This window comes from Phaseolus vulgaris, chromosome 11, assembly GCF_051622355.1.
Source record: "Phaseolus vulgaris cultivar YP4 chromosome 11, ASM5162235v1, whole genome shotgun sequence".
NCBI classification, from domain to species: Eukaryota; Viridiplantae; Streptophyta; class Magnoliopsida; order Fabales; family Fabaceae; genus Phaseolus; species Phaseolus vulgaris.
In genome coordinates this window covers 46,200,965-46,224,132 of record NC_143508.1, presented here as the reverse complement: position 1 = coordinate 46,224,132, position 23,168 = coordinate 46,200,965, and positions in this window count along the sequence as shown.

Sequence of the window (23,168 nt, the reverse complement as noted above, 5' to 3'; positions counted from 1 at the left end):
GGTTTAGTTGGATGTTCTTGGAATCATGACTTTAGAAAGAGGGTGACTTTACCTCATAGCCGCCTAATTACACCAAGCGCTTTGTTGTAAGAAGACGACTTTACCATATGGTCGCCCTCTTATATTCTTTTTATTATGCTAGCGCAGAGCACGAGAGTTACGTTTTCATACTTCCTTTGTCTCTGGCGCTTCATTTTCTCTTCCGCTCTGTGCTTCTTCTTCGTTTTCCTCTAGCCATTGTCTTCTTCGAGCCATTGTGTAAGTTTCTTTCGAGCTCTCTGCTTCTTCTTCACCATTGCTTTTTTTTCTCTTATTTGTTTCTTTTCTCCCATTGTTGTGAAGGTTCTTCACCATTCCTATTTTCATTAACTTGCACGTTGTTCTTTGGGTTTTCACTATTCCTTCGATTTTTCGTTGCCGTTGCCGTTAGCCCACCACTATCGTTGTCGCCACTCTTCACCACCATCGTTACCTCTTCATAGACTTCTATTCTAACCTAACAACTAACATAATATAAATTAATAATAATGTATATATCAATTATAAATTAATAATTAATATAGGGAGGTGTAAAAGGGCGGCTTTTACCATAGTCGCCCTCTTTGTTCGAATCTAAGAAGGCAGTTAAATAGTCGCCTTCTTCTCTTTGGGGCATAAGACTACACGTTGATAAAAAAGACTAGAAAGCCGCCATTTTATAGTTAAAATAACCGCCATTTTATAGTTAAAATAACCGCCATTTTTAAGCTTTTATGCACCAGTGAATGAACTACTTAAAGAAAAAATATTATTTCGAGCATGGTGTTGGAAGAGGTTGTGACTTTGAACTAGAGTATGAAGGGAGATTTAGCTTTTGATAGATGCCTCATAAACGCTTCTATCGTTTATTCTTTTGTTGGTTGGTAACTTCTTGGCTTTAGCATGGAGTAAGCAATTTTTAGGTTCTGCAATCTTGCTTATTTGTCTTTGTTGATTCTTTACTACACCCATTTTGGGGTAGTCCTGATGGGTGTATTTTTTTGCATGAAAAAGTTTGAGGGTTAGTGTTGTTGTTTTACTAAGTCTATTGTTATACATGCACTACCTGAGTAAAGGTATAAGTGTGAAGGTGTGGACAATAGTTTTTGGAGCTCTAAAGTTGTTTGTAAGTTGTTAGGCGATAAGGTGGTAGGCATACCTGTCTAATATATTAAGGTTGGAACATCTCTAAAATGTCTCATATTATTTATTATTTTTTCTAATAAAAGAAACAATAGAGCGTAAATTTTTTATTTTTTTTAAATTGTTTAAGGTATACACCTTCAATGATTTGATATAATTTTAAACATATTTAAAATATTTCATGAATCATCATTAATATTGCATCAACTTTATTACTTGTCACTGAAAATAATGTTCCTTTTAACTAAGTTGTACTTAACATGATTAGGGTCACCGAAAATAATGTTTTTTTAACTAATTAAGTTGTACTTAACACAATTATGCTTATTGTACTAAAACAAATTTCATGCTATAATTACTCACTTTTGTTTTTAAAATAAATTTTTTATTTCATTTATATTTTTTATATAATAGTTATTTTTATAAAATTTTAATTATAATTTAAAATTTATTATGAAAATAGAAATTGTGATTGATAAAGGAGAAATAAATATTTTATAATTTTAATCTAAACTATTAATATCATAAGATTATTATCATATGATTAGTATAAAAAGATGATAATAATAATAATAATTTGAATATATTAATATATGTGATAATATTCATTTAATGAATATTAATATATTTTATTTATTAATTCACATATAAAGATGATAAATACATGAATGTGATTAGTGAAAAAACTCAAATTAGATTTCTAATTATTAATATTATCTTAAAATGTTAAAATGAGAATTCTTAACAAAAATAAATACAAACGCTTAAGCTTTCTCTTCTAGTAAAGACCATCTTGCATTCTAGGAAGGAGTTACGCCTTCCAACAAATACAAGGTGTAGGTTCATTCTTCTATGTGATTGAATGAATAACGTCAATGTTGTCATGATGACTTATTTTGATTCATGGATATGGTAGATTCTCTAGGGTCTCTTTTTAAATATTTGAGGATTTCTTAGCATCTGGACAGTATTTTGGCACAATGCAACCTTTGCTTTAAGCACAAGGCTCTCTATCTCTTCTTCATCTTGAAAGATTTGAGGAGCTTCCTACATTTTAGCCACATTTTTGCACTGTGTAACCTCAATTTTCTCTCTATAGACGCTAAAAGTTGTTTTATCATTATCAAAAAGAGGCAAATTGTTAAGACCAAGAATAATTTGCTTAGATGATTGTTAACACAAAACAAATGGTTTTGTAACATCCATATTTTTTTTTACCCATATTTAATAATATATTATGCATGCATTATCTAATTAACATATAAACATATACTACTTTCTCATATTGTATCTCAAAATACATCCCTCTTCTTAGGGATTTTAATATATAAACAAGAGGTTAAAAATAAGACATCCAAAACATAAGCATCTCATCCTCTGGCTGCTCACTGATGAGCTCTATTATCTACAACCTCATATATTTCCATGTAATCACACGATCATCACAGATTAAAGAAAACAAACACAAACAAAGAATAGGGTAAGCTAGTTATATAAAATTTAATATATAATTTCAATTTCAAATTAATAAACATAATTAATCAAGTCTCGTACAATTTCTCAAATCATCAATTGTCTATTAAAATTCATAATTCATATTCACATGTTAGATTCTACTAACTCACAAAACATAGACACTTGACTCTACTTCTGGAAGACTCGTGTATTGAAAAAATTAGAATCCTGAGACCTGCACCTGTCATACTACTCGCTGTGAATCCACATAGTCATGCGCATAAACATCTCAATATCTCATCATCTCGTATGATAGGGTAAATTCATATGACCTGAAAGACAAGATTATATTTCAAACCACAGACAAAGTCATATGAACCTCCATCAACTCTCACCAACTGAATAACTTCATCTATGTGATTCCATTATATCAGTACAGTCAAGATGTCTCATTACGGGCATGCCAAATCAACACACCCTAACAACAATCTCTACACGGTATTTCCTTTTCTGAAAAGACTATGTTTTGATCACACTTTTACATCATTGCACACTTCATTTAACACATCAATACACCATTCAATCACAACATATTTTAAACTTTCCAAACAATCCAAACATATCTTAAAATTCACTTAAGATATAATTAAGTTCCTTTAATCATACTTTTAAATAAAATATATAGATTCCACTTAAAAACAATAAGCAATAATACCATAGGCTTTCAGAATCAAAAATAAAAAATTTAAGTTTTTTTTTTTTAAATGGCTTGAGCGAAAATATTTAGTGTGAGAAAAAATAAACCAGCGTGCACCGAGGATTTTTTCGGCTTGAACGAAAAAATTTAGTGTGAGCGAAAATAGACCAATGTGCATTAGGATTTTTTGGGTTGAGCGAAAAAAATTGGTTTGAATGAAAATGGACCAGCGGCACTCCAAACTTTCCCCATTTTCGCTTAAACAAAATTCCATTTAGTTTGAGCGAAAATGGACCAGAAATTACCCCATTTTCGTTTTAAACAAGATCACATCTTGTTTGAGCGAAAATAGACCTGAAAGTACCTAATATTTTCATTCAAATTGTTATTTTATCAAATATACTAAACCAAAGTACAAAGTCCTTGTTAGAGTTGAATAATTACTCTAAATCAAAATCAAACAACCAATACTATACAACATTATCCTTTAAGCGATTCATCAAACTATTTAAATACATTCATTTACTTATTCAAATAAAAAACAATATAATTTTATAACATCTACCATATATAAAATTTCACATTCAAATCTCAATCAACTTCTAATATACTTAAAACAAACAATCCTACAAGAAAGTTTGAGATCAGTGTGAACACGTCACCCCCATATCCCGATCTTCTAGCCTAGTGTTCTATTGGAAATTAAGGATAGCTTCCCTTACCTGGACTTAAGCAAATGCTCACTAAGAGCTCCAAATTTACCAAAAGCTTAAAGGTAATTAACCTGCACCACAGAGTCTTGATAAAAATCTAACTATATCACTAGGACCTTGAGCTAACAGATATTCACCCTAAAGCTAAAAGAGTCACATGCAAAGCAAAGACAGAGACAACCTAACCAGTTCAAAATTTGACTCAAAGAGAATAGCAAAATGAACTTACTCTATCAGAGATTCTAATCAGGCAGCCTTGTAATCATCGTTGTCAAAAGGAGGTCAGAATCTTAGAAAGAAGGGAGAGGAAAGAAAGAAGAAAAGTTCTAAAGAGATGGTGGTTCTTTAAAAATGAAACCTGAATAACTGAATTTTATGTTTATATACTATAATAATTTTAATAATAAAATATTTAGGTGTCATTTAAAATATACCACTTCTATTATAAGATTATTTTCTAGATCCTTATAGGTTTTACCGATGGTCAAAATTCATGATAATGCCAAAAATCTTTCGGTAAATGAAAATTAACAACTGAAAAATGACGAGCAAAAATATGATAATATGCATGTAAATAATTTAATAATATTATTAATCATTATTATTAACATTATTTATTATTAATAATTTTTTTATTATTATTATTACCATATAATATTATATATTATTGTACATTGTTAAAGTTGTTGAAGTTAATATTATCATTTTGTTACTAAGGGAATTGAATCATTTTAACCAAAGTCATTTATTATATTTATTATGTTATTATTATTATTATTTTGATTATTATTAATGTTAATATTATTATTATTATTATCCTTAATATCATTAATATTAATGATATCATTAATATTATTAATATAATCAATATAATTTTTATTAGTATAGTTAATATTATTAATATTATTAGTATTATTAATACTAGCGAAAACACAGGCGCTAAAGCGTATGTGCATCCGCATCTTTTTTATTATTACTATATTGTATATTATTATGTGTATTCATATCTTTTAAATATCAAATATCACTAAGTAAAAATAAGATAGAAACATTTTTTCTCATCATTTATGAGTTTCAACCTACTATTTTAATAATTAAGTTGCAGTAAAAAATATATTAAACAAATTTAAATTTATAACACAATAAACATAACCAATTTTGATTTGTTGTTACTAACATAAAACTAAAAAAAAATATAATAATGAAAAGAAAAAAAAAAGAATAAGATGAGAAACTCCGTAACAAACCTTAAGAAAATATTTATTTTCTAATTCCTTTCTTCCTCTCCGCAAGAATGTTGTATTCAAAACGTATTCATCCTCTCCACATCAACAATGATGTCAAGATAACTTTGTACCTTAAAGCAATTACGTCATCATTCTAGTGAATCACTAATTTTTATTTGTTGTTACTAACATAAAACTAAAAAAGAGAAATATAATAATGAAAAGAAAAAAAAAAGAATAACAAGATAAGAAACTATGTAACAAACCTTAAAAAAATATTTATTTTCCAATCTCTTTCCTCTTCTCCACAAGAATGTTCAGAACGCATTCATCCTCCTCATGCCCACATCAACAATGATGTCAAGTTAACTTTGTACCTTAAAGAAATTAAGTCATCATTCCTGTGAATCACTAATTTTGATTTGTTGTTACTAACATAAAACTAAAAAAGAGAAATATAATAATGAAAAGAAAAAAAAGAAGAAGAATAAGATGAGAAACTCCATAACAAACCTTAAGAAAATATTTATTTTCTAACCCCTTTCATCTCTCCGCAAGAATGACATATTCAGAACGCAATCATCCTCCCCGTCGATGTCCACATCAACAATCACTACAAAAAAAATCACTTTTAGCGACCACCAAATTCGGTTGCTAAAAGCCTTATAATCGGTCGCTAAACATATTTGCGACCGAAATCGTCACCGAATAAAGATGGAAGCAAAAACCCTAGTCGCAAAACGTTTAGCGACCGAATTATAAATTGGTCGCAAATTTGCGACCGAAATTTCGGTGACTAAATCGGTTGCAAAAAATTTGGTCACCAAAATTCAACAACCAAATTAGCAACCAAATTTTTATAAAAATGGTGGCTAAATCAGTCGCAGAAAATTTGGTCACCAGAATTCAAGAACCAATTAGCGACCAAATTATTATAAAAAAATCGATGACTAAATCAGTGGTTGAAATAAAAAGTGATAGCGACTACCATTTTCGGTCGCTAATGGATTAAAATAATTAATTAAAAAAAAACTTGTGGTTACTAATTCGGTTAATAAATAAAAACTCCTATAGCAACAAAATTAATTTCGGTGACTAAATTTTTTTTTTTAATTATAACGACGAATTTATTCACATTAGTTAAAGAAAATTAATTAGATTAATAGAAACAATAAATTTATCAGTTTCCATTATTAATTTATAGTTATTTATGTATATATACATGATTAAAATATCTGTGAGAGACATTAATATTCATAAATTTTTATATTCTAAAATTATAAGAGAAATCTTTTATAATTTATTTCAAATATTCAACTAAAGATATTCTAAAAAAAATAATCAATACTCCATTTAATTACAAAATAATCTTATATGGAAATGCAAACATTTTTCCAATGTCTTAGAAATATAAATAGGATAAAGGTAGTATAATTTGTTTTAGTGAGTATCTATAGTATCGCAATCATCATCAGAAGAATTGTTTGGATTAATTAACAAACACGCAATCACTAAATAACATCGAAACCTTGAGATCGCAACGAGTATTGAATAATCTGGTCAATTCCCGGAAGATCTAAACTCTACAACACATAACACATTAATCAAACAAAATAAAAAATAGAATCCTCTAGAAACAAGAAATGCTTTGAAGTCGAGTCGGGAATCTGAAGCTCAGAATTGTAATCGGAAGTGAAGAGATGGAATTGGATCGGCAGGAAAGTAAATTACCTCAATGTCCTTGACGAGAAAATCGCGTTCCTCGGGGGAGAGCTCATACTAGAGGGCGAAAGCTTCTTCCTGACCGAAGTCTTTGAGTCTCTCGAGGAGAGCTTGCGGCGGCGGAGAAACAACGATATTACCTTCGAATCTCTCTGAGTATGCTTCCTTCATTTCTTAATCTCTCCCACATTCTATATATCTCTCTCTCATGGATTTCGATTCAGATCTCGAATTGTGAATAGAATGAGTGAGTGAGGTGGAGTGCTGGTGTTATGTATAGTTGGTTTGTTATGGAGACAGGGGAATAGTGGCGAGGAAGAGAAGAATCACACCACACCTCCTGGAAATGATCGTCGTTGCATGCGGCATAGGAATGGATCGAGACGCAGTTGTAGCTATCGCGAGCACGGCGCCCGACTTCACATTGGACCGCATGCCTTGTAATAAAGAAGAGAACGTGCGTGAGACGCGTGTGTGGTCAGAGAATTCGGTTAGTTTGAACCGAGAAATTGAATCGAGTGCGGATTGGAGCGATTTTGGTTGAAGAGTGGGGTTTTGAGGATGGGAATTGGTGAGTGAAAAGAGGGAGTCAGACGGAGAGGAAGGTGGAGAGGTTAAGGAAGATGAACTGTCACAATCATTGAAAATATCATCGATGGTGTGGTGGGGAGCGTCGTCATCGGTGTTGAAGGAGGAATCGGAAGTGGCGGAGTTGAGGAGTGAACAAATGTCAAGCTCCTTGATGTGTGCCCAACGATACGCACAAGTCTTATGCTCCTTTATTAGTTTAACTCAATATACAATTAGAGAAGAAAAATAAACTTTACATAGTTTTAAGTCTCGATGTTTTTTTAAATAGTATATTTTTTAAAAATAATAACTACATATTTACCATTAATTTGATTAATTTTGATGAATCTGTTTACATTTTTTTATATATATTTTATTAATGTATTGTATTTTTAATAAAATAATAACATATATTAAAAGTAATAACGCAATCTTATAATCATAATAATAATAATAATATTATTATAAATATTTAGCAACCGAAATAAAATTGGTGGTTAAAAAATAAACCTATTTGGTGACTGATTTGGTGACAGAAACAAACAATTACATTTAGCGATCGAAAGAAAATTGGTGGCTAAAAAATAAATATATTTGGTGGCTAATTCGGTGACAGAAATAAACAATTACATTTAGCGATCGAAATAAAATTAGTAGCTAAAAAATAAACATATTTGGTGACTGATTCGGTGACTGAAATAAGCAATTACATTTAGCGACTGAAAGAAAATCGGTAGCTAAAAAATAAACATTTTCAGTCGCTAATTTGGTCGCAAATATATTTTTTTCAATTTATTCAAAATAGCCACCAATTTAGCGACCAATGGTTTTGTCACTTTCATGATCAGTCGTTAATTCGGTCGCTAAACTAACCAGCATCATTAACAATTCATTCGGTCGCTATTTCGGTCACAAATTGCGACCATTTATTTTCGGTCGCTGAATTCGGTGACTAAATTGTTATTTTCTTGTAGTGAATGGTGTCAAGATAACTTTGTACCTGTGCAGTATTCCGCCTTCGGTGTACGAAAATGAAAAAAAGAGTAAAAAAAATAAAAATGATAAAAATGAGTAACATTAACAATTAAATAACCAAGAAAAGAAAACTTACTTACCGATACTAACGTGGAATGCGTGCTCTTCTTCTTACTCTTATCTTGAAGAATGAATCTTTTTATCTAATGGAATTGATATGAACAAAATCGATAAAGTGAGAAAGAGGGAGGAGAGAAAAATCATAATAAAAATTCTAAATATAAATTCAAATTGAAAAGAAACTGTGAGTGAAAACTGAGGAAATAAAGATATATTTCAAAAAACTAAATTCAAAATTGTTTTACGTTCAAAAACTCCATTCTGATTACGGTTTTAATATTTACAAAATTACAAAATAACTAAAAATAAAATTAACTTTTTTATATATATAAAAAACAGTTATATATATATATATATCAAAAACAGTTATGGAGGTATATATATATATATATATATATATATATATATATATATATATATATATATATATATATATATCAAAAACAGTTATGAGGGAATCCCCAATATATATAAGTATAGATTATTAATATTAAAAAAATTATAATTATATTAATATTAATCATAATATTATTATTAATATTTTTTTAATTATTATTAATGTTAATATTACTACTATTATTATTTATATTAATAATATTAATATTAATATTATTATAATTATTGTAATTATTATTAATTTTATTAATATTAACATTAATATTATTAGTAGTACTATTATTATTCATATTATTATTATAACTAATATTATTATTATTAATATTATTGTAATTATTATTATTAAAATTATTTCTAATATTATTATTATTAAAATTATTTCTAATATTATTATTAATAACAATTTTATATTAATCTTATTATTATGAAGATTATTATAATTATTATTTATATTGTGGAATTTATTGATGAAATTTATTAACTAATAGTATAGATGTCTAGTTATCGATGGATAATGCTTTGTGCTCAATTACTGGCACAAACTTTGATTCTTGTTATTTTTTTAATTTTCAAAATTCATCATTAAAATTCATCAGTAATTACCGACAAACACAAATTCGTTTATCAGAAAATTCGTTAATAATGTTGTTGCTAATAAAAAAATTACTGACAAACACAAATTCGTCGGTAGTTTTTTTTGTCAATAAATCAATAATTTCTTGTATAATGTAAGTCCCTAGATAGTTTGTTGATACACTAGATGATTTATGATTCACTAGACGATCTGATGACCAAAAAATCATGTGTGAAGTTTATGTTTTGATGATAACCAAAAATAACTAAATGGTTTACTTGAATTTTGACTGTTCTAAGCAATGTTTTGTACAACTGCAGTTTTTAGTAGACTCTCTGAGCATCTGCATCATGTATTCATGATAGAGTCTTATAAGAATAATCAAATTCAAATTTAATGTTTTACTTGTGATTTGAATGATATACTTTGTTTGTGATTTAAATTATCTAATAGTGGTTAATGAAAGATACATACAATAGATCCTCTAAGGCTATAGAATTTTGTTCATGCTAGATGGTCTAGTGAACATGTTGAACGTGTAACAGGTTTGCTTAAAATAATTAATTTTGAAAACAAAAATTCTTCTATATGCATATATAAGTTAAAAGTGTGTTCAATCAAAGAGATATTATTTAGACACTAGACAATCTAGTTATCTCTAAATGATCTAATACCCCACTAAAGAGTCTCATACAAGAGAGTCTATAAGGTTTTGACGATAACAAACACTATAAGATGTGATAAGTATTATAATAAATTCTTCATGTGCAGAATTTATATAAACACATTAGATGATATGTCAAAAGTAAATCTGTTAGACAATATTATAGCACTAGTGCAAAAAGATTAAAAGAATACTCCTTATTAAGTGTGGGTTTGCGCTTAAACGCATTTGTAAAAAATGCGGTGGCATTTTTGAAATTAATTTGATTTACAAGTGCGGTTTTTCTTATAATCGCACTTATAAATCAATGCCCAATGATTTACAAGTGCGGTTTTACTTTACAACCGCACTTGTAAATGTTTTTTACCCTAAAAATTTGAAGCGCGCCACTCCAGTTTCACACTTTCACTTTCTTCTCCACTCTGGCCTTCGTTTTCACTGTTCTTGTGCTCGCGTCTTCTCTGCATCTTCGTTCCTTTTTGCCATTGTAAGTTTCGCAAATCTCTTCATTGGCATTGGCATTTTCGTTCCTTACTAGTTTTCGTTGGCATTGGCATTTTAGGTTACTGTTCCATTGGAATTGCTCCTTCATATTTGCTCTTCGCTGGTCTGTCGCTGCTCCGCCACCGCTTCCGCCGCCGCCGTTGTCGCGTGCCTCTGCCACTCTGATCACCAGCAACCTTGGTTCACCGAAAGGTTGGTGTTTTCTTTAAAAAATTTTGAATTTTTATTTAATATTTTGAATTTATATTTTTGTGTATTATAATTTATATATTATTATATAAAAAAATTTATTATATAATTTGTATTTTCTTAAATTTATATTATATATTTAGTTAGTTGTTAATTACGTTTTAATAAAAGTTTTATGTTATGTTAGTTGTTACTTTTAGAATAGAATTATCGTGTTTGGATTGAGTCCGGGGGTGTTCGACCCTCGAAAAATGTGTGAGATAGAATACTAATTATTAGAAAATCCAAACTATTCCAGAATATATAATGGATCGAGGTTGGATTAATGTTGTTCGTATAAGTGATGAGTACGAAAGGGGAGTAGAAGAATTTATACAATTTGCGTAGCGTAACGCGATTATTAGTGGTCATGATGGAGCAAAGATCAGGTGTCCGTGTGTTAACTGTTTGAATGGAAGGATACTGGATGTGAATATCATGATGGAACACCTGTTATGTGATGGGTTTCTTCGATCTTATACAACTTGGACATAGCATGGTGAATTATTAAATTTACCACGTGTTTCCGTAACTGAAGAATATGTGGGTTCTACCATGGATGAAGCAGTACACGATGATGGAGATGATGATCGATTGGAGGACATGATTCGTGATGTGGGAGCTGAGTGTTTTGCAAAAGCGCATGGATATGGAAGTATGTCAAGAGATGCAAAGACTCCTTTGTATCCTAGATCAACTAACTTCACACGGTTGTCGGCGGTGTTAAGATTGATGAATTTGAAGGCAATAAACGGATGGACTGATAAAAGCTTCACGGAATTGCTCCAGCTATTGAAGGATATGCTTCTAGAGGGAAATACTCTACCTAATCGTAATTACGAGGCCAAAAAGATTCTTTGTCCAATGGGTATGGAGTACAAAAAGATACATGCATGTCCTAATGATTGTATATTATACCGGAAAGATTTTGAATTGTTGAAAAGTTGTCCGAGGTGTGGGTTATCACGTTATAAGTTGAAACAAAAAGATGATGATTATATTGATGAGATGGAAAAGCATGGACCCCCAATGAAGGTTATGTGGTATCTTCCCATCATTCCAAGGATGAAGCGTTTGTTTGCAAACCCAGACGATGCTAAGAATCTTAGATGGCATGCAGATGAGAGGAAATGCGATGGCATGTACCGACATCCAGCTGATTCTATTCAGTGGAAGAAATTTGATGATGACTTTCCAGAGTTTGGTAAAGAATCAAGAAATATCCGACTTGGTTTAGCTACAGACGGAATGAATCCGTTTGGTAATATGAGTACAAATCAAAGTTCATGGCCTGTATTACTAGTTATTTACAACTTACCTCCTGGATTGTGCATGAAGCGAAAATACATGATGTTGTTTATGATGATATCCGGTCCGAAACAGCAAGGGAATGATATTGATGTTTATCTAAGTCCCCTAATTGAAGATTTGAAGTTAATGTAGGACCAGGGTGTTGAAGTATTTGACGAATTTGCTAATGAAACTTTCAAGCTTCATGCCATGTTATTTTGCACCATCAATGACTTTCCGGCATATGGTAACTTATCAGGTTATAGTGTTAAGGGTCATAAAGCGTGTCCAATATGCGAAGAAGACACTGCTTCTCAACAATTGAAACATGGAAGGAAAACAGTATATCTTCGGCATTGGAGGTTTCTTAGAAGTCATCATCCTTACCGGAGGTTGAAAAAAGCCTTTAATGGACACCAAGAAGGTAGTGGTCCACCAACTCCATTAACCGGTGTTGAGGTTTACGAAAAGGTAAATAACATAGACCACACCTTCGGTAAGTAAAAAAAAAAGTCATCTGTGACAAATATTTGGAAGAAGAAATCAATCTTCTTTGATCTTCCGTACTGGTCGAGGTTAGAAGTCAGACATTGTATAGATGTAATGCATGTTGAGAAGAATGTGTGTAATAGCTTAATTGGTACACTTCTTAACATTAACGGGAAGACGAAGGATGGTTTAAATGCTCGTTTAGATTTGATTGAGATGAACATACGCGGCGAGTTGGCACCCATAGAAATGGGTAAGCGTACATATTTGCCCCCAGCCTGTTACACAATGTCAAAAGATGAAAAAAATTAGTTTTTGTCGATGTCTAAAAGGTGTGAAAGTGCCACAAGGACATTCCTCAAATGTGAAGAGCCTAGTGTCAATGCAAGATTTGAAGTTAATTGGGTTGAAGTCTCATGATTGTCACATCTTGATGCAACAGTTGTTGCCGGTAGCTATCCGTGGGATCTTACCAAAAAATGTTAGACATACCATAACCCGTTTGTGCTCATTCTTCTCTTCCATCTGTTGTAAAGTCATTGATCCCTCAAAACTAGATGAACTTCAAAATGAAATTGTTGTTATCTTATGTGAATTGGAGATGTTTTTTCCTCCGTCTTTTTTTTTACATCATGGTTCATCTAGTGGTGCATCTGGTAAGAGAGGTTAGATTGTGTGGACCAGTGTACTTAAGATGGATGTATCCTGTTGAGCGGTATATGAAAATTTTGAAAGGTTATGTGAAAAATCATTATCGTCCAGAGGCTTCAATGATTGAAAGGTACATAGCTGAAGAAAGTATTGAATTTTGTTCAGAGTACATGACAAAAGCAAATCCAATAGGTGTTCCAGCTAATTCATGGCACCACAGGCGTTCTACAAGTAAATGTTTACGTGGTGTGAATATTGTAAGCAAATCTCGATCAGAAGTCTTGCAAGCACATTTGTACATATTGAATAACACAGATGAAGTTGTACCTTACATAGAAGCTCATAAAGCCACTGTGAAGGCAAATAACCCAAGACAAGCAAAGAAATGGGTCTTGATGGAACATAATAGAACTTTCATGCCTTGGTTTAAAGACGAGGTGTTCAAGGATTCAACGGCATCAGAGACCTTGACCTGGTTGGCTGCTGGATTGAAGTTTGATGTCATCTCATGTACAACATACGAAGTGAATAATTGTATATTTTACACGAAGTCCATGGATGAAAAGAGTACAGTTCAAAATTCTTGTGTTACTCTTGAAGCCGAGTCAATGCAGTTTTCGACTTCGAAAGATACAAATCCAGTACTTGGATCAATGGCATACTATGGGTTTATAGAAGAGATATGGGAGATTGACTACACTAAGTTTTCCGTTCCAGTTTTCAAGTGTAAATGGGTTGACAATAAAAGTGGGGTTAAAATTGATGATTCAGGATTCACACTATTGGACTTTCGAAAGATAGGGTATCGAGATGAGCTATTTATAATGGTTCAACAAGCATCTCAAGTTTTCTACGTGAAAGATCCTATGTCAGAACATTGGTATGTCGTTTTACACGGCAAAAAACAAGGGGAGACCATAGATGATATTGAAAATGGTGACCCCTGTTCATTCACACCAAAGATAATTAATAAAGATGACGATGTAGTTAATGATGTACATGCAACCCGTAAAGACCACAGTGAAGGAATTTACATATGAACTTTCAACCCCCATGCAACCTGTATATAAGCATTTTAGATTTAGATTTTTATGTATTATTTTTATAAGATTTTAATTCGATGCAGATTAACTAATGTTTGTTACCTAATTTTTTTAACAGAGACATGGATGACGATCAGACCCCACTCAAACCTCGATCCGGACGAGGCAGCAAAGGACCTACTAGATTGAAGCGTCTCGCATTGAGACGTGCTGCTGGTGAGAAGACACGTGTTGACATTGACGTCAACACTGGTGATGTGATTCCACTAGCACAATTAGAATGATTCTTGACATTCTTAGGAATCATCTTGAGTTGGTTATGAGATAGGCACTTTATCATAGAAATGGATCAAGGTTCTATGAACAAGAACTCACCAAAACTAGTGCCAAAACACAAACTCATATAGAAGTTCCAATTATAGTCAAATTGAACCGAACAAAAAGGCACAAAAGCTAAGTAAACTGAAATAGAATGCTGGAAATTAAATTGTACCGAACAAAAAGCTGGAAAAAGAAGAAGAAAGATGAAGAACAGCAAAGAACAACAAAAGAACCGAAGCAACACAAATTAAACTGAAACTGCCGAACCAAAAACAACAAGGAAACAAGCTAAGACAAGGAAATAACAAAAGAAGAAAGGAAGGAGAAGAGAGTTCTCATGAAGATGGATGTATGGTTGGATGATCACGCCACTAGAAGGATGGTTGCTCCTAGATGAGTGTGCTGCCGCCACTTGAGGACACCATGGATCCTTCAAGATAAGACTAGAGAAGAAGGCTCAAAAGCTCTCCAATGATCACTCAAAATTTGAGTATAGTTTCTTTTCTTTAAATTTCAAATCTGAATTTTACAAAGGGAGCACCTCTATTTATAGCCTAAGGTGCTGAAATGCAAGCTACACAAATTCAAAATCTCCCTCCTAAAAGCTTCTAGAATTGGCGCCTAAAACAATGCATGAGGAAGGTGTGACCTCTTCCTTCACTTTGGCACCTCCTATTCTACTCCTACACCTATCTACTAACACACACCCCCTAAGACTCCTAACTAAAGACTAAAAGATGCTTTAACAATAGAGGTTTCTAATGTTTCCCTCTAAGCACCTTCAACAAAATTCTTTATTATTTAATACTTGACCTTGCCCTTCATAGGATGGACTTGGGTTTGGGCTTGGGCTTTGGGCTTGGGCCTCTCTTTATTTTATGTCTTCTTTTAATTTTGAGAAGATTAGAAGGAAGAACTTCAAGTGTGATGGTGAATTGCCTCTTCCTTCATTAATAAAAACCTCCTTTACTTGACTCTCATCAACTGGAGTGGCTTTTGGTCCTAAGACAGATGAGTTTATGAGCTATCTTGGAGTTGTTTCTCGTGAGAGGCTCTCCATTCTAATTAATTCATGGGATGAGGTGTCAGAGGTCGACCGGAACATGATCTGGGAGGATGTTCTGGTAAGCTTTACATTTTGATATAATGCTTTTTAATATTCATTGATTAATTTTAATTTGCTGATGTTATTTTGCAGGCAAACTTTGAAATTCCTGATGTGGAACCGCTTCGATCAAAGATTATATCCAATATCGGACTCAAATTTCGTACCTTTAAGTCAAGACTGACTTCGAGATACATTTTTGGCGACCTTAAAGACGAAAATCCATGTTTAAAGTACAAACATACTGATGAAGAGACATGGCGTCTTTTTAAAGAAAGCCATCAAAATGAGGCTTGGATGGTAAGTGAAGTAACTTAACTTTTTTTGTTTATATAACATTAATAAGTTTATCTTATTTACTTCAGTTTGTTTATTTCAATTATGACAGGATCGTCGGAAGAAAGCTCAAGAGATAGCTTTGAAGAATCTTACCCCGCACGTTATGTCTCATTCGGGGTATCGAAAACTTGAGCAAGCACTGATGGTGGAAAAGGAGAAATCTAAACAGGGGACGCTGTCTGAGAATGTGGAAACAGGGGTCACTTCTCCTCCATCACCACCTTTTCGCCATGTAAAATGGAAGAGGGCCCGAATTAAAAAGTCGGGTGCACCAAGTTCTGAGCAATCCGGGGTTATCATCGAAAAAATTGTAAGTTATTTTTGTTATTTTCATTTATTTTAAAGCATTAATTATATTAATGCTTGAAAATATGATTTTTGTGTACTCTTGCAGGATTCCTTGGAATCCTACGATAAATTTGTTGCTGAAGGTCGTCACGATATCCTAGTTGAAGCAATAGGACGACCTAAGCACTTTGGTCGTGTTCGTGCAGCTAGACAAGGGGTCGGAATTAAACTATATTTTGGAGTTTCAGAACGACAATCATCCTCCTCCTCCAAAGAGAACGAAACTCAAATGAAGACTAAGATACGTGAAGAATTAATGGAGGAGATGAGAAAGGAGACTGATTTGATGTGGCTAGAGATGAAAAAGGAGAATGATCGAATGCGACAAGAGTTTCTATCGCAACAAGTTTGTGCTGAGCCGATTGAACCCCTTGTTAGTTCCACTCCCAAGAGCACAAAGGGGAGTTGTGCGGCTCCTCCAACATCAAGGGATGATATCAATGGGCAGACGAAGGATTGTGAGCTACTGGTAGTGGGCGGCAAACTTCCTCGGGTGGTGGCCCTTGGAAAAGTCTATCAAGACGCCACCACCTTACATAGCGTTCCTCTCTCCCCTGATGTGGCGAAGGTAACATTTGAAAAAGTACGATTTCCTGATGCTCGTGTTCCACTACCTTCAGATGAGGTAACCACTGTGGCCGATGCATTTCAGACATTCGTTGCCTGGCCCAGAGAGCTCATTCGATTTATGCCCGAACCTCATGTAATAATTTCATTTCATTATATTATTTTTTATTTATATTTATATATTACATATAATTTAATACAAATGTTGTTTATCTTGTAGAAACCTTTTCGGCCACCAAGTCCGGAAAAGAAGCGTGAGGTTCCAGTTGACAATCCTATAGCTTCCTTACGTCTCATTGCTAGTCAGATTGGCAATGAACCTTTTCCAGTTCCGTGGGATGATACATTTTTTAAAATAAACACTGAACTGCCACTGTTGATGTACAACACAGATTTATCAGAATTTATATCTGGGAATCAGGAGCTCAAAATAAGTATAATTCAATTTTTTATGATGTAAGTATCTTTACCTATTATTCAATTTACTTTATGTTAAATTATTATTAATTATGCTTTAACTAAAAACTTGTAGGTTTTTGCATAGAGTCTGTATCACTGAGGGGAAGGAAAACATGTATGGATTCTTAGATCCTGCATATACTAATCCCGTTGGACCAAACTCATATGAGACTCAAGCATACATCACTAACGCCCTGGAAAAAGAGGGAAAACAAATTTATTTTTGCCCTTATATTAATGAGTAAGTTTAATTATATGTCATCAATTATTATTATTTCATGTTTTAAATATTTACTAACTCTTTTCATGGATGATATAGGCATCATTGGCAGTTACTTGTCTTATCAATGGTTGATAAGACTGCTGTGTGGTTTTGTTCCCTACACAAGAAGATTCCCACAAAATTTAAGGATATCATTGATACGTAAGTACATTATAAACTTAACTTTGTATATGTTACTAATTAACCATCTACTAAAGAGGTTTTTTGTATTAACCAGTTCATGGCGTGGATATAACATCCTAAAAGGTCGATCCAGTTCAAATAATTTGAACTGGATAAGAATAAAGGTTTGTAATTTTTTCTTTCTCTATTATCATTGTTTATCAATATACTAACATATTACTTTTTATTGAATTATAGTGTAATAAACAACCAGGAAGCTATGAGTGTGACTATTACATTATGCAATGGATGATTACCATTATAAGACTAGGTGTTAAAACTGGTTGGAAAGAGGTACTATATGTTAAATCATTTTTATAATTCTTGAACATATATATATCTAAAAACTAATTTATGTCAACTATATTTTGCAATGCAGTTATTCACAGAAGAAACACCAATGAATTCGGAAGGCATTTCATATGTTAGAGAATCTTGGTCCATATATTTCATAAATTTTTATAACTCTAGCATAGGTAATCAATAGTGGTTTTATTATATGTAATTTGATTACTTGTAAATGTACATTTTGATGCTCTCAATTTATATCTATATTTCTGTATTTGTCTGGCTGGGTTTGATCATTATGCAGGTTAATTTATATGGTTTAGGGACAATACAGATTGCACTTTAAAAAAAAAAACATTATTTACAAATGCGGTTATTTACCAAAGCCGTATTTGTAAATCAAAAAATAAAATTTACAAATGCGGCTATTACCAAAGCCGCATTTGTAAATGTGATTTACGAATGCGGTTATTACCAGAGCCGCATTCGTAAGGTTATTACCAGAACCGCATTCGTAAATCTTAAACCCCTAAACCCTCCTTCAGAAGAAGATACAAATGCGGTTATTTTAAATAACCGTATTTGTAAATCTAATTTACAAATAAAGCTGATGATGAGTTAGTTGAAAGTATGGCCGCATTTGTAAATCAGAGAGATACAAATGCGTGCTGATCAAATGCGGTTCTATAGCCGCATTTGTAAATGTAAAATAGCCGCATTTATTTTACATTTCTGCACTAGTGTAGTATTATATTGCCTAGATGATTTCTTAAGTTAAAACTTGTTAGATGGTTTCATTGTATTTAAAAGAGTAAGACAAATCTACAATTTTAACATGTTAAAAGTGATTAACTTGTTACAGTGTATAACTTAACTATACATGCTAAACAATTTTACTCTTTTAAACATGTTAGACTATATAGTCATTTTCTTCTTCACGTTATAAGTTTTATTGGAAAAAGGAAGTTGCTACACTATGATATTTGCGTCACTACAACATTTTTGGCTTTAGACCACGCTAAAATAGACCACGGATATAAAAGTGTTGCCTAAACATACTAAAAACCACGGTTTTAGTAGAGTGGCTTAAAATATATAATAAGCCACGGTTTTAAAAGTGTTGATACTTTAGGCCATGGTTATAAAATCGTTAATAGTTTAAGCCACAGTTATTTATGTGTGGTCTTTTGAATTAAAAAAATCTAAAATAAAATCCAATTTTTGTGGAAAATTTTTCGTTTTCTCAGTGACTAAAGAACAGACCTCTCATCACTATTCACCTACGTTCTTGCTTACGAACGTCTCGCGAACATATTTGCGGTTCTCCCTCAGTTTTCACGTTCTCCCTCACTTCTCACCTTCTCGCCGCGTTCTCCCTCACTTCTCACCTTCTGACCGAGCGTTTCCTCACTTCCGAGACATTTTCACTGCGCGTTCTTCATCACTGACACCCTGGACTGGACGTTCTCACTGTCGTTAGTCGGGCTATCCTCACTGAACCCACTGGACATTCTCACTCATTTCAGGTACACTGTATCTCTCTCGCTTTTAGGGTTTCGCTTTTAGGGTTTCGATTTTGGGTTTTGTTTGGTTTGATTGAATTTTGTTTTGGTTAGGTTTGATTGAATTTTGTTTTGGTTTCATTAGTTTCATTTAATCTTTCACGTTTCGTTAAGTTTAATTTGGGGATAGAGGTTTCTTTTCATAGACTATAATTTGGGGACAAAGGTTTCCTTTTTCGTGAATTGTAATTTGGGGACGAAGAGGGTTTTGAGAAAATTTTTATAAAATAATTTATGTCATTGTTAGTAATCTACCTCTAATTTTGTTCATAAGTGGTCACAGAAGTAGATTAGCAGCCGTGGCTGGTTTTCAATTTGACAACATAGAAGTTGTAGATACTATAGTTGGTCTAGAATTGTTGAAATGGGAAGGGAAGGATTTTTTCAGTGCTATCCATCATATTGTCAAAATTCCAGCAGCTGGAAATGTTGCAATTTTACCATTTTTGTTGCAGAGTATTAGAAGAGGGCTAGCAGTGGCAATGGACAGCTTTTGGATAGTTCTTATTTTATAGCAGCAACAAAGTGGTTTCGTTTTGTGCTTCTTTAGGGTGAGGTAGCTAGTTGAGTTTTCTCTATAACAGCTGGTTTATTGTTTTTATGCTGGCTTTTATGCAAAACCCTTCACTGTGACTCTAGCTACCAATCTGTTGAACGTTTTTTAATTTTCCTACTTGCTTGTTAATTGTAAATATTATACTATGTACACACATGCATCTTGCTTCCTACTGCTGGTGTCGTTACCTTTACGAACACTGCATATAACATTAATATTTTTGGCTTAATCAACTGATATGGGAATATGGCAAAAAAATCAATTGAGGTTAGTGTTACCCTTTGTGAAGAAGAGTATTACAGGGCACCAAAGAAAAGGGACTTCCATATAGATGTTTAATACGAATAAGAAGAGAAAAATCAAAACTATTAGCATAAGACAAAGCTTTATATATACTATAGATCCGTAGTTCTGTTCTGGTACACTAATGTATAATATATAAATTTTGACCATGGCCTCTTGTTTTCTACACCATATAGTTTGACATGACGTCTCACACCTTGACCACGAATTATGGCTTGCAATCTTATGACTCCCTTCAATGCTCTTAATGCTTTCCTAGTCTGTTACACTCCTAGTTTCAAGTTCATGAGTTTAAAATTGTTTAACTTTTTAGTGAGTCCATTTATATTTGTTTTATTTGAGTGGATACACTTGAGTAAAGAGAATCAAATTGATGAAAAGTGCAACAGCATGTGCAGTAGCAACTGCACCATAACTCCATTTATATGTTTTATTTTTGCTCTTAAAGAACATCCTATATTTGATATTGAAGAAAAATGGGTGAAAGCCAAGAGTCAAATTTAGAGATTTAAAATACATATTTCATAATTCTTACTAAACAATTAAGATGTTTTAGTCATCTCCATTCTATTTTATTTTTATAACGTAGTTGTTCTATTCATTTGTCAACATAAACGAAACCTACCCTAGTAAGGACCGAAACTGTCACTGTTCAACTTTCATTTTCAGTAACAATTATTTATTGGCCAATAGGACTAAAATATACCATGAACAATGATACTTTTTTATTATAAAAAAGTAAAAGAAAGAAAACCACATATAAATGCACACAAGAATATTTTTGTTTTTATTTTCTCTTAAGTAAAACATGTATAATTTATTCTATATTCTGAATAGTTTAATTCATATATATGTTGTTGTTAGTGCAGTTTTTTTTTGAAAAATCCAGCATCTGATTAAAACTCTTGCTGATAGGAATTCCTATTGGATGACTTCACAAAAATTAAATTCTTTGAGTTTCATATATTTATGTGAATTTAGCTCTTTGTTTTGTTTAGGCTACCTTTGAGATTTCTTTCAAATTCTTCATGTTGTTATTGTTGAAACTAAAAAGGAGCCTTAACTAGGGGAGCAAATAAAAGTAAGAGTGCTTAAAGAAATTATGATTGATTTACTATGTCATTTTAATGGTCTTTTTAGAAATCATATTTCCACACGTTCAACTATATTTTATCTGAATCTTTGTACGTCTGGTTGATTTATAGGTACACTATAGAGTATATCCAAGTAATGTATTGCTTCCTTATACGAAGGTGAAGATAGTGTAAAGTGGAGTTTTATTAACTACTGAAAGAGGTTTGTTATGTGATAAACATACTTAACTTATTTATCATTTTAAATATTCAAAGCATATTTACTAGTTTGTTTCTTTAATGGTTATAAGTGTGCTGGAAATATTTGGATTCATGGACCTAGATCAAGTTCGGTAACTTAACTTGTGATTAACTCATATTAAATTGGAAGAGAACAAGTATTTATTTTATTTTATTGTATTATATTTTGGTAGTTGCTATATTTATTGTTTGAATTAGATTTAATTAGTATATATTTATGTATTTTTTGCAGCTTGAAGACAATGAAGAGTACGAAGACAATCTTGAAGAAAAATGAACTTATTAATATGTAGTAAAGAAACAATATATTATGTTTTTTAATTAAGTTTGTAATTTTAACTTTGAAGACTTGATCGTTATCATTATACTTTAAGACAAAAAAATTTATTATGTAGTTGGAATGAAATACATCTATTGAAATATGTGAAATTTCTTGTTGAGTCATTTATGTTTCAATACACGTTTATTCTTTTTATCCTGAACTTTTGTATGAGTAATTCTTCTAAAATTAAAGAAATATATTGTTGTTTTTGTCAATACTTTAAGCAACACTTTTAAAATTGTGGCTGTTATAAAGATTTTAGGCAACGGTTTTAAAATTGTTGTCTTTATGAAAACCGTGGCCTATTACCAACGGCCACGCTCACCTAGAGCACGGCTAAAAAACCGTTGCCTAAACTTTAGGCCACGGTTTTAATGCTTCAGACCACGGTTTTATGGTGTTGTCTAAAGTAATAATTGTTGTAGTGCGTAGACAGAAAAAAAAAAACAAAATTATCCTTTAATAATTAAAGACATAAAAATATAGAAGTGCACCATTTAGGGCACGATGAAGGAGTCTTATTAGAACAACAACCATCGCAGTTTGAACTGTGACAGTTGGAGCATGACCGACAGTTCACATCGCACTTAGGGTTCTCACTGTTGACACAAATTATGAAACACTCGCCATTGCAGCTGGTGCTTTTTCACTTAAAGCAGAACATGATATCAATGTCACACTTACTGTGGCAACTGGAACTGCGGCACTTTTTGCACTGAACAGCATACAACATCTTCTTTT